At 33.1% G+C, this 12,739-nt stretch overlaps 1 long non-coding RNA gene across 1 annotated transcript in view; it reads left to right on the top strand.

The window, feature by feature from the left end:
* LOC140920187 (uncharacterized) overlaps window positions 1-11,158 on the top strand; it is a 21,437-nt gene extending 10,279 nt beyond the window's left edge. The window contains exon 2 of the long non-coding RNA XR_012162847.1: window positions 10,858-11,158. This is a non-coding gene — a long non-coding RNA (uncharacterized lncRNA). The remainder of the gene's footprint in view (window positions 1-10,857) is intronic.
* Window positions 11,159-12,739: the final 1,581 nt, after the last annotated feature.

Genomic DNA, 12,739 nt, shown 5'->3' with positions numbered 1-12,739 from the left:
TACCTCGTTTCACAGCTGGTGAACTTTTTGCTCAAATAATAAATAGCATGTTCTTTCTTACCATATTCATCATGTTGCCCCAATACACAACCAATTGAATCGTCAAGTACTGTCAGATACATAATAAGAGGTTTCCCAGGAACAAGAGGCACTAAGATTGGAGGTTTTGACAAGTACTGTTTAATCTTTTCGAAAGCTTTTTGACAATTATCATTCCATTCAACCTTTTGGTCTTTGCGCAACAACTTGAAAATTGGCTCGCATGTAGCGGTGAGATGCGATATGAACCTGGCAATGTAATTCAATCTTCCCAAAAAGCCACGAACTTCTTTTTCCGTGCGTGGAGCGGGCATTTCTTGTATTGCTCTTACTTTATCTGGGTCCACCTCTATCCCTTTTTGACTAACGATAAACCCAAGTAACTTACCTGATCTTACACCAAATGTGCATTTAGCAGGGTTTAAACGGAGTCTGAACTTCCTTAGTCGCACAAACAACTTTTGAAGGTTAATAACATGTTCTTCTTCGGTCCGAGATTTTGCAATCATATCATCCACGTAAACCTCTATTTCCTTATGCATCATGTCATGAAACAAAGTTACCATTGCTCTTTGATAGGTTGCCCCAGCATTCTTCAATCCAAATGGCATCACTTTATAACAGAAAGTCCCCCATTGTGTAATGAATGTAGTTTTCTCCATATCTTCGGGAGCCATCTTGATTTGATTATACCCTGAGAAACCATCCATGAAGGAGAAAAGAGAATATTGAGCAGTGCTATCTACTAGGACATCAATGTGAGGCAAAGGAAAATCATCTTTTGGACTAGCTTTATTTAAATCCCGATAATCAACACACATTCGAACTTTTCCATCTTTCTTTGGAACCGGAACAATATTAGCCACCCATTGAGGATATTTTGCTACTGCTAAGAAACCAGCATCAAATTGTTTCTTGACTTCTTCTCTAATTTTAAGTGACATATCAGGCCTCATCCTCCTCAATTTTTGTTTAATTGGAGCACATTCAGGCTTGAGTGGTAGCTTGTGTTCAACTATGTTAGTATCTAGCCCAGGCATATCCTGATATGACCATGCAAAGACATCCACATAATCAATTAAAAGTTTAACCAACTTTTCTCGCTCACTTTCTTTCATAGACATACCAATTTTAACTTCTTTTTTATCACGCTCAGTCCCTAAATTGATCACCTCAACAAGTTCTTGATAGGGTTGGATTATCTTAGCTTCCTGTTCAATTAAGCTTTCTAATTCTGGGGGAAGCTCACAATCGTCTTCACAATCCTCATCAGCATGATTAATCAGACGTTCAAAATTACAAGAAATGGTTCTAGCGCTGCTATTTTCAACATATTCATTTTCGACTCTGCATTGTTTAAATTAAGAAGAAAAAGGAAAAAAAGAAAATATGAATAAGGATTGCCAAAAGAAAGAGGAAAGAGAAAAGAGAAAAAAACAAAAAACAAAACCAGTTGGAGAATTCAAAAATGCATTTATTGATAATAAGTACGGAATTGAAATACATATGCCCTAACTAGTTATCCTTATAGCCTTGGGCAGAGCAAAAGGAGTTAAAAATACATAATTACTTTGAACACGAATTAACAAACACGGGAAACTCGATGATCTTCCAATTGTTGAGATTCGTGTTTGGAGGACAATGGTACACTATTTTGAGGGTATCATCATCACCATGATCCTCTTCCGCAACAGCCACCTGATCAGCATATATTATTCCGGCGCTTTGAAAATTTTGACGAATGTCACAAATAGGAATCTTCTGTGAATTCGGTATCCAGTTTTCTCGACGAGTCACCTTGTTTTCTCTTTTTTCCTTCGCAGCCTTTTCTTCATCAGCTTGAGTAGGTACATATCCCAACCCGTACCTATTGTTCTTTTCTGGTATTTCTATCAACTTCCCCAAATTGAGAAAAACTCCTCCTTCTAACATGGATTTGGTAGACTTCAATGATATGGTAGATTGTTTTGGTTCTTTTAAACGATATCCTTCACCCATGAAGACAACATTGGCAATTTCTAATGCTTGAAAGAAAGTCTCTATGGCTTCCTCCGTGTCTTCAATGTAGCCTGTAGAAGATAAATGACTTACTATCATATCTTCTTCCCCATATATTATTACCAGCTTATTGTTCACTGTAAACTTTAGCTTTTGATGGAGAGTGGATGTCACTGCTCCAGCAGCATGAATCCATGGTCTCCCTAAAAGACAACTGTACGCCGGTTTAATATCCATTACTTGGAAGGTTATCCCAAAGATGTGGGGTCCGATTTGAATTGGCAGGTCAATCTCACCAATCACTTGTCTTCTAGATCCATCAAACGCTTTCACCACCAAAGCACTAGGCTTCAAACAGGCTCCCTCAACAAATAGCTTTGACAGTGTTGATTTAGGCATGACATTTAATGATGAACCATTATCTACTAGCACTCGTGCAAGAATGTGATCGTGACACCTCATAGAGATGTGCAGTGCCTTATTATGCTCTGTCCCTTCAGCTGGTAATTCATTATCACTAAAACTCAGGCAACTACTAGCAGTGATGTTACCGACAACTCCATCAAACTGATCGACAGTGATATCGTGAGTAACATGGGCTTCGTTTAGAACTTTCATCAGTGCCCTTCTATGTGCTTCAGAATTCAATAACAAGGAGAGAACTGATATCTTGGAAGGGGTCTGATTTAGCTGATCCACCACCTTATATTCACTTTGCTTGACAAACTTCAAAAATTCACTAGCTTCTTCTTCAGACACCGTCTTTTTACTGATCTCTTGTCCTTTTATGGTATGATACATATCTTCTTTTCCTTTTTCTCCATTAACCTCTTTTTTCCTAAGTTGCTCAGGAGTGTATACTCGACCACTCCGAGTCATTCCACCAATCCCTGAGATGTTAGTGACCTCAGTTCCTTTAGGTTCACAACCATCACTTGGTTGATGATCTGCCAAGTGGGATGTGACTTCGTATTTCCACGGTACTGCCTTGGTATTTCCATAAGGAAACGGGATTGGTGTTTGGACAATTATTGCATTTGGCTTGTTATGAGTTGACTTAAGATTCTCTTTTTTGTAAAGAATTTCCAATGGTTTTGGGAAAGATATATTATTTTCCACACACGACCCCATGGTGAACACATGACCATCTACTGCATGTTGGTCTATCCCATCTTCAATGAAATTCACAGAGGCGTTCCCGTGACCTGGCAAAGGATTGCTCCCTATGTTGGGATTGTCCTCCTTGAAGGTAAGCCATTTTGCATTAATCAATTCTTGCACTTTAGATTTTAGGGCTTGACAATCTTCAATGGAATGCCCAACGGCTCCTGCATGATATTCACATTTGGCATTTGGATTATACCATTTTGGAAATGGTGGTTCAAGAGGTTTCATTGGTCTTATGACTACCATTGAATTTTGAAGTAAATGGGGCAACAATTGGCTATACGTGACGGGAATTGGATCAAAACGAGTTATCCTTTTTTCTCGATTGACAGGTGGTCTGTAGTGATTTGAGCTTGGGTATTGATTTTGTGGGGAAAATGCGGTAGGTGGTGGTTGATAAAAAGGTGGTCTTGAAGGGTGATATTGAGGGAATGAAGCTTGTGTGGTTGCGGCCACATATGGATAAGGGGTGTAAGGATTTTGTGGTATCGGGGGCTGGAAAATTGGGGGTCGATAAGAATTGATGGGTGGAAAATAAGAGATTCTGGGGTTTACCATTACAGCGTTAGTGTCTCCTTCTTTCTTTTTTGTGAATGTCGTCTGGGGTCGTTTCACGCTAGTTGCTGCACATACGATCTTGCCACTCCTCATCCCACTTTCTATCCTTTCTCCTATCATGACAAGGTCAGAAAAGTTTGATGACATACTCCCAATCATCTTGTCAAAAAAAGGCGACGGGAGAGTATCCATAAACATACCAACCATTTCTCTTTCAGATAATGGGGGTTCTACTTGTGAGGCCATTTCCCTCCACCGTTGTGCGTATTCTTTGAAAGCTTCGTTGTCATTTTTCAGTGAATTTTGCAATTGCATCCTATCAGGGGCCATGTCAACGTTGTACCTGTATTGCTTCAAAAAGGCATCAGCTAGGTCCTTCCATGAACGAATTTGATTTCGCTCAAGATGCATATACCAACTTAACGATGCCCCACTCAAACTGTCTTGGAAGAAGTGAATGAGAAGTTTATCGTTATGAGCATGAGATGCCATTTTTCTGCAATACATAGTTAGATGATTTTTAGGACATGTGTTGCCCTTGTATTTTTCAAAGTCAGGAACCTTGAATTTGGCAGGGATAGTCACATCAGGAACCAAACACATATCGAAAGCTTCAAGGCCATAAACATTATACCCCTCAATAGCTTTTATTCGCTCTTCCAAGACATGGAATTTTTCCTTTGATTGTGTATCATCCCCAATGTGAGGTTGATGCCAATTTCCATTAGTATCGAAATGGGGTACTTGGGGTGCAATATATGGAATATTTTCTGAGGGTTGAGTGTTTTGGGGGTTTAAGTGGTTTGGGTTGTTTTCCATGGGGTTGACGACTAAGGGTGGAGTATAACCGGGTGGAAGACCGTACATAGGAAATTGTATAGTTGTTGTACGAGGTTGCTGGGTAGTCGGGGTAAAGCCTGGTGGGTGAGAAGGAGTGGTTTGGTGTTCTTCATTTGCAGCCGGAGGATTCTCATCAGTATTCCCCTTCCTTGACAAAGCTTGTATAGCTTCTAAGATTTGATCAACCTTGTCCTTCAATTGGTTGACATCCATTCTCATCACCTCTTGATTTTGCTCAAGTTCTTCCATGATCTTCGAGTTTGCACGAGTCCGATAAGGGTGTCGGGGAAACAACTTTATTGATTTTTTCTGTATTTTTTTTTAAAATAAAAAAAAATATTATTATGAGTATGCATTAAACATGAATGGAATGAAAATGCAATTATTTTTTTGGATGTTGGGGAATCATAAGTCTTGCACGAATTATTAATGAAAGAAGAATATGAGAATCGATAAACAAAATAGCAAATCCTTCATTGATGAGAAAAAAGTACATTGCATTTAAATTAAAAAGCTACATCGACTATTGTATTTCAATCATCTTTTTCAAGAGGACAACCAATCTTCTCCTCCAATTCTTCTACTAAATGTTTGCAATATTCGACGAACTTGTAGACTTTGATTGGAGTGTTGAGTGGATGCATTACTGCATCAATCTCTCTTAGATGTTTTGGAATTTTTATGATTGCCTGATTAGCTAGCATTGCCAATTTCGAAAAGCAATCTTTCCAATGCTTGCCTTTATCTTCCAATTCTTTATAAATCTCTTGGTTCTTCAATTGCCCAAGCAACACCATGAAACGCTCCTCCCAGTATATGGTTTCATCCTTCAAGTCATTGTAGATATTTTCTTGATAATCAATGTAATTCTTCAACTCACTAGAAGCTTCCATTTCTACTTTTAGTGCATCTTGGTGTTTTGAGAGTAATTCTTCGATTTCTTCCTTCTGTTGCCTCTCATTCCTTACTTGATTCTCATATTGATCTACCATTTCTTTCAGTTGTTTCTTTAAATCTTCAAACTCATTTTTTATGTTCTTCTCAGAGCTTGCTGATTTTGTCCACAATTGCTTCCACATATAGGCTTCTTCAATAGCTGTATTCCTTTCTTGCCTTCGCACATCTAACTCTTCATTTGCGCCTCTTAAACAATCTTGTATGTCAAGTTTATTTCCTTTTTCAACTTTCAACCTCTTGTTGCTTCTCTCGAATAACTGACTCTTACAAGTGTTTTCTGATCTTAAGTTGTCGTTCTCTTGAGAGACTTTTTCTAATCTCGCTTGTAGCTCTTTTTTCTCTTCTTCAGATTTTAGCAATGATGCTTTGAGTTCTTCTATCTCTTCATTTGCAACAAGGATAGGTTCAGGCATTTCCTGACTATTTGAGGCTGTATTGTGGAAAGGCAGCTTGATTTCTTGGACTCTTTTCTTTACCCATTGTTGATAGGGTTCTTTTGTGCTGCAACTTCTACATCCGAGTATTTTTCCTTTTCTGATGATCAACTCCCAAGCTCGACTTACCCTTCTCAACATTGGTGGGTCTACTATACCCGTATTGTGCAAAACAAAAGCCTCCAATGACTTATCATCTGGTTTATCCAACATGGGGTAGCCGAGTTGTCTCAGAGCTATCATTGGATTGTAATTAATACATCCTTTCGTTCCCATGAGAGGTACATTTGGAAAATCTCCGCATCGGCATATTACCTCTTCCACCTCTTGTTCTCTATAGTACCATGAAATTTTATCTCCAGTAAGGCTAGCTATACCCTGAGCCCATTCACGATTGCTCTTGACCCCAACATGATACCCTTTCTTGAACATGTGAGATACAAACCAAGTATACAGCACTGGAACACAACATAAAATTGTTCCCCCTTTCTTCTCGTGTCGCATATGCATAGAGTAGTATACATCAGCAAGAACCGCAGGAACTGGGTTTTGTTTATGTTTGTTAAAAGCTAAGAATACATTTATGGCAGCAAAATCTACAAAGTTATCAAGGTTTGGAAATATAACAATACCGTAGATAATGAGGGCCAAAACATCTATAAAAGTACTCCATTCTTTTTTATCAGCTAAATCTTGGCACTTTTGCTCTAGATATTTTCTTGAAAACCCATGAATAGCCCCTTTTTCCTCTTTTGTACTTGCCAACTCTCTTATGTCGATCTTCAACACTTCAGCAATTGTGTCCAACTTCGGTGGTTGCCCAGTATATCGATAAGGATTTCCTCTTTCTAGGGAGTAACCCAGTATTCGCTCAAATTCCTCTAATGTCGGGGCCAACTGAAAGTCTTGGAAAGTGAAACATCTTAAGAGAGGATCGTAATACTGAGCCAATGCTGTGAGGGCCCCTGTTTGCACATTCACTGCCAAGAGATTTAGAATTTTTCCATATTTGTGAACGAAACTCTCACGTTGTATAGTTTTCATCTGACTGCTGATGTCTTTTAAACTCTTCAAATCAGGTTGCTTAAACTTTAAAAGTAAAGTTTTTCTTTTTTCTGATCCCATTGTCCACTTAAATAACACGTGACTACAGTTTGTATGATTCCCCAAAAATCCTGAAAATTTATGCAAAATGCTATTATGTTTTATTTTTCCTTAGAAAGAGAGAAAAAAAAAATGTCATGACATATGAATGAAACTAATATATATTTATAATGTCTTGAATATATGAGATAATTTTTTTGGTTTTAATAGATATTCTTTCAATGAAAGGATCTATTGGCTTATGTAGTGAAACTCTCACAAGGGAGGCTCTATGGTTCTAAACACGGTTCCTAGAGCCAATAATCCTATTTTAGAATATTGTCAACAACAATAGGTAAACTATTTGAAGTGACAATAACCTCAATAGGATCAAACTCTAGGTGAGATCTTCATGCTAACCAAACAGGATGTACATCCAGAAGGCTACCACTACGCGATCTCGAAACTAAACTTAAGTTTTGTTCAAACCCGGGTATAAGGTTCCACTCATAAGTGTGTGTTTTTAGTAAAAGTGTATGTGCTAAATAAGCATAATTCAATAACTCCATAATATTAACAAAATATATATACATATACTAAATAAATAAATAACATAAAATAAAAAATAATCTACTAGCCTAAAAGAATATTATAATGTCAACTAATACTTATTAAGAAATAAAAACACATAAATAAAATGAAAATGAAAAACAAACAAATATAGAAAAAAGTTAAAAAATTATGCACAATTAATTTTTAGGCTTGACTCTCGAAATATCCCCAGTGGAGTCGCCAGCTGTCGCGGCCTAAAGTTTCGAGTTTTCATCGAATTCAATGGAGTCGCCACCAAAATTTATTTTAAAATAGGGAAAATATTGGGAAACCCTTAAAAATGTAAAAATGGTCTTTGAAACCAGATTTTGAGTTCGGGAGTCGATTATGCGTAGGGAAGGTATTAGCACCCTACGACATCCGTTAAAATACGGTTACCTTTAATTAATTGTGCAAAATTATATCAACTTAAATATATTTATTTTTCTTTATTATTAAATATGAATATAAATTGTTTTTTATAAATGTGATTTTTTGAGATAAAAGTGTGTTAAAAAAGAATGGAAAAAAAGAAAGTTTTTATTAGTGTGCTTGACAAGAGTGTGATCTTGCTCCTACGTATCTCCCGGTGCGATGGAGAAATCAAAGCTACGTAGTTCTTGGTAAAAAAATGTGAATGCGTTGATTGCTTTTAAATAAATTGTATTTTGTTACTTAAAAAAAACAATTTTGACGAACATAAAAAAACTTGTTTGATTTGAATAATTATCTTAAAATATGAATTTTAAGACGATCGAATTGTACAACTCGTGTCTCAAAATCCAAGGAGTAAAAAGATGTCACATCTAATTTAATCCTCTTAAGAATATTTTATTTTTTATTTTTAAATTGAATTTCAAAACAAACAAATAGTTTAATTTGTATCTTAACAACTTCAAAAATAATAGTAATAATAGTAATAATAATAATAATTAAATAAATTTTTTTTTAAAAGGATAAGTTTTAGAGTTATCAAAATATATAATTTGTATTATGTAACTCCGAGATTAAAAGATTTTAATTAACTTTAAATAATTTTTATGATTTATTTGTTTATGAATTTTTAGTTTATTAAATCATTTGTGATTATGAGATTTAGAACCATCAAATTGTCACAATTTGTGTTCTAATAACTCAAAGATTAAAAAGATGTCACATCTAATTAACCTTACAATATTCGATTATAGTTTTATCTTTACCCTTTTAAAATAATAATAATAATAATAATTGATGTTAAAAATTAAATAAATTTAAATAATTCTACGAAATAAGCTCAATAATAAACACACCTAAAAATAAAATAAACGGTAAAAAAAAAATATAGACTTGTATTGTTATTTATTAAATAAATAAAAAATAAAAATACCAGATTAATAAAATAAAAACTATATACAAATTGTGAACTCTTTCAAATACTTTTTAGTGAATCAAATGATGAAAGCATAACTCATTTAATATTAAATAGCATATTAATATCATTTATAAGTGAAATGAATTATGTTTATTACTAATTAGTCATTATTTATATTAAATCAAATTAAATTATGTTAAATGACCATCATTATTAAATTAAATAATTATTATTATTTAAGTTAAATGAAATAAAATAGTAATTTACAGCATTACATACACACATGTTACTTGATATTGCCTCACGTGATATTAGAGAAAAAGAAAGTATGGATGGCAGGTTGCTAGTGTCATTTCTTATGCGAATACCAACACACTAATAATAGAGTTAGCAGTAGGATAACAAATGCTGAGGCCAGTAGTGATAATATGGGGAAATATCTTCACAAAATAATAATAAATAAAAACCAAAGAAATCATCATAGCCTTATAAGCCAAACCAGAGAAACAATAAAACTAAGATTTCAAACAAAACACCCAATGTCAAATAAAACAAAGTTTCCAACAAATCAAGCTCTTCTTCCAAATCTTAGTTATTAACATAGTGATGTTTATATCTTCCAAATAACATAAAGCACAACAAACTTAAAGAGAGTAAAAAAAAAATACTTGCCTTTCTAAATATCGGCCACAGTGAAGATGGAGGCTACGGCGGCGCGACTGAACTGAAAGTAGTAACGATCCTCTTATCTATCTTATCTTTTAATAGATTTTTGTGGGTTGTGTTGTTAAAATGAGTTTGAGTTTTGGTTATGGTTATGAGTTGGTTTGAAGAAGGATTGTGGTGGACTTTTTCCAAAACGTTTCTTTATCTTCTCTGTTTTGGTTTTTTACAACATTTTCTCTCTTTTTTCTTGATTTATTTCAGAAGCAAAGAAAATAAATCTTCTATTTTCGAAATCTCACCTCCTCCCTTCAAATGAATTTTTATCTTCTTCTTATAGACTAAAATAGTGACATGTTGTATTCATAAAATAAAACAAAGTTCTGAGTTTTATTTATTTGACAGCAACATGTCCATAAAATAAAAGAAAGTTATGGGTTATCATTGTTTTGCAGCAAGATGTCCATAAAATAAAAGAAAGTTATGGGTTATCATTGTTTTGCAGCAAGATGTCCATAAAATAAAAGAAAGTTATGCAAGTTATGTGATTGAGTGTAGGAATGGTGAAGATATAATTGGGACATTAACAATGATTTTGTGATTGAGTGTAGGAATGGTGAAGATATAATTGGGACATTAACAATGATTTTGTGATTGAGTGTAGGAATGGTGAAGATATAATTGGGACATTAACAATGATTTTGTGATTGAGTGTAGGAATGGTGAAGATATAATTGGGACATTAACAATGATTTTGTGATTGAGTGTAGGAATGGTGAAGATATAATTGGGATAAAATAAAAAATTAAAATTCAAAGATTAAAATTAAAAATAAAGGACGAATACTGATTATGTTTTTTTTGTTTTGTTTTTATTATTATGAAAATAATTTTTAATTATTGGGACTTTTTTATATGTTTAGTTGCTTTCTGGTCTGCATTGGTCCTTCTCTATCTATTTCCTGTTTGATGTTTTTTCTCTTTGCTCATCATCTGCGTTTTTTTCTACACCTCTGATGCATTCATGATTTTGATTTATTTGCTTTGATCTGTTCTGTTGCTGAGCTTTAATTTGTCCCTTAGTTTATTTTTTAAACTCAAAATTTTGTCTCTTTGTTCTGCACAAAGTGTACCAAGACTGACTTAAAAAAAAATGTTTTTATGTTTCTCTAATTAGTTACAAAGCAAAGGTCAATGACAACTACATCTGAAACAGAAAGACAGCAACAAAATAGAGCCAAACACTGCATCAGAAACAGAGAGGCAGAGAGGCAACAACAGCAACAAATTAAAAATTATTGTAATTTAATTTAGTTTGGTTTAAATCTTATTGTAATTTAATTTTGCCTTTATTTTAGTTTGTAATTTGATTTGGTTTTAACATTCTAAATAGATTTGAAATTGTAAACTTATAATACATAATGAAATTATTTATTGTAATTATTTTATTTCCTTTTTTAAATACACATTTCCTTTTTTATATTTATTTTCAAAATGGACAAAATTAGGGTACTACACTATATTTTTATTTTTATATGACAATAGTTTTACATTGACTTTTAACAATTAATTATCATGTTAATGAAAATTGGCATAATAAATAAATATTATTTTCTGGTTGCAAAGTATGTCGGATAAGCGCACAATTAGAGGAATTAGAAAACATTATAATTATATATTATTTTTATTTGCAGCATTTGAAACACTACAAGAAAAACACCATTTTGTGGCCAACTTTATAAATATTTTGTGGCCGAATAAAACCCTCACAAATTAGTGACCGAAAAAGCCCTCACAAATGTCAAAATTGAAATTGGTCTTTATTTGTGGCTGAAAAAGCCCTCACAAATTTTTAAATATTTAACTGGAATTTGTGGCTGCCTAAGCCCTCACAAAATCACAACATTGTGATTTTGTGAGGGCTTAGGCAGCCACAAAATCCAGTTAAATATTTAAGGATTTTGTGAGGGCTTTTACAGCCACAAAAAATCAATTTTGTGAGGGCCAAATCCGTCACAAAGGACTGACGTGACCAGTGGCATTTGTGGCTGCAAAGGCCGCCACAAAGGAGGCCCAATACAGCTGGCATTTGTGGCCGCTTAGGCCGTCACAAATGGATTGTACCGTTTGATTTTCTGGCGGCAAAGGCCGCCACAAATGCTCAACGTGACCCTATATATATTTTTCTCCCCTCCTTCATTTTTTCACATCCAACTTCTCTCTAAAACCTCATTCTAACCATTCTCTCCTCCTTCTCTCTACACAAAATTACTCTTAAGCTTCATTTAAATTCGGTAAGTATAAATTATATTATATATGTAGTTTTATAATTTTATTTTTTAATTTGATATAACTAATTAATGTTATTGATTTTTATTTTTATAGTGCTTGTTAATTATTTCGAAGACTTGCAAGCATCGTACGTGAGTGAAAGCTTGAAGTCAGACGCTACTCGGCATCAAGTTAGTATTTTATATATTTTAAATTTAGATTAGTAAATATATATATTATTTTTAAAATATAGATTAGTAATATTTATATTTAGATTAGTTTTATAAATTTATTTTTAAAAAAATAGAAATGATGTTGTTTACATATTAATATATGATAAATTAAAGTTTCAAACCACGGTTAAAATATATTAGTTTTAATATAATTATTATTTAAAAAAACATTATTAAAATTGATGATATTATTATTTTTTGTTATAAATAAGTCTTGATTATTAGTCTTGATTTTTAAAAAAACATCATTTAAAATTTTATATAGGTTTATATATATTTATTGTATTGATATATATATTATATTGATAATAATATATTATATATTATTGTATTGTATTGATAATAATATATTATATTGTATTGATAGTATTGATAATAATATATTATATTGTATTGATAGTATTGATAATAATATATTATATTGTATTGATAGTATTGATAATAATATATTATATTGTATTGATAGTATTGATAATAATATATTATATTGTATTGATAGTATTGATAATAATATATTATATTGTATTGATAGTATTGATAATAATATATTATATT

The sequence above is a fragment of the Cicer arietinum genome, chromosome 4 (genome assembly GCF_000331145.2).
Source record: "Cicer arietinum cultivar CDC Frontier isolate Library 1 chromosome 4, Cicar.CDCFrontier_v2.0, whole genome shotgun sequence".
Taxonomy (NCBI): Eukaryota; Viridiplantae; Streptophyta; class Magnoliopsida; order Fabales; family Fabaceae; genus Cicer; species Cicer arietinum.
This window is presented reverse-complemented; position numbering and strand designations above follow the sequence as displayed.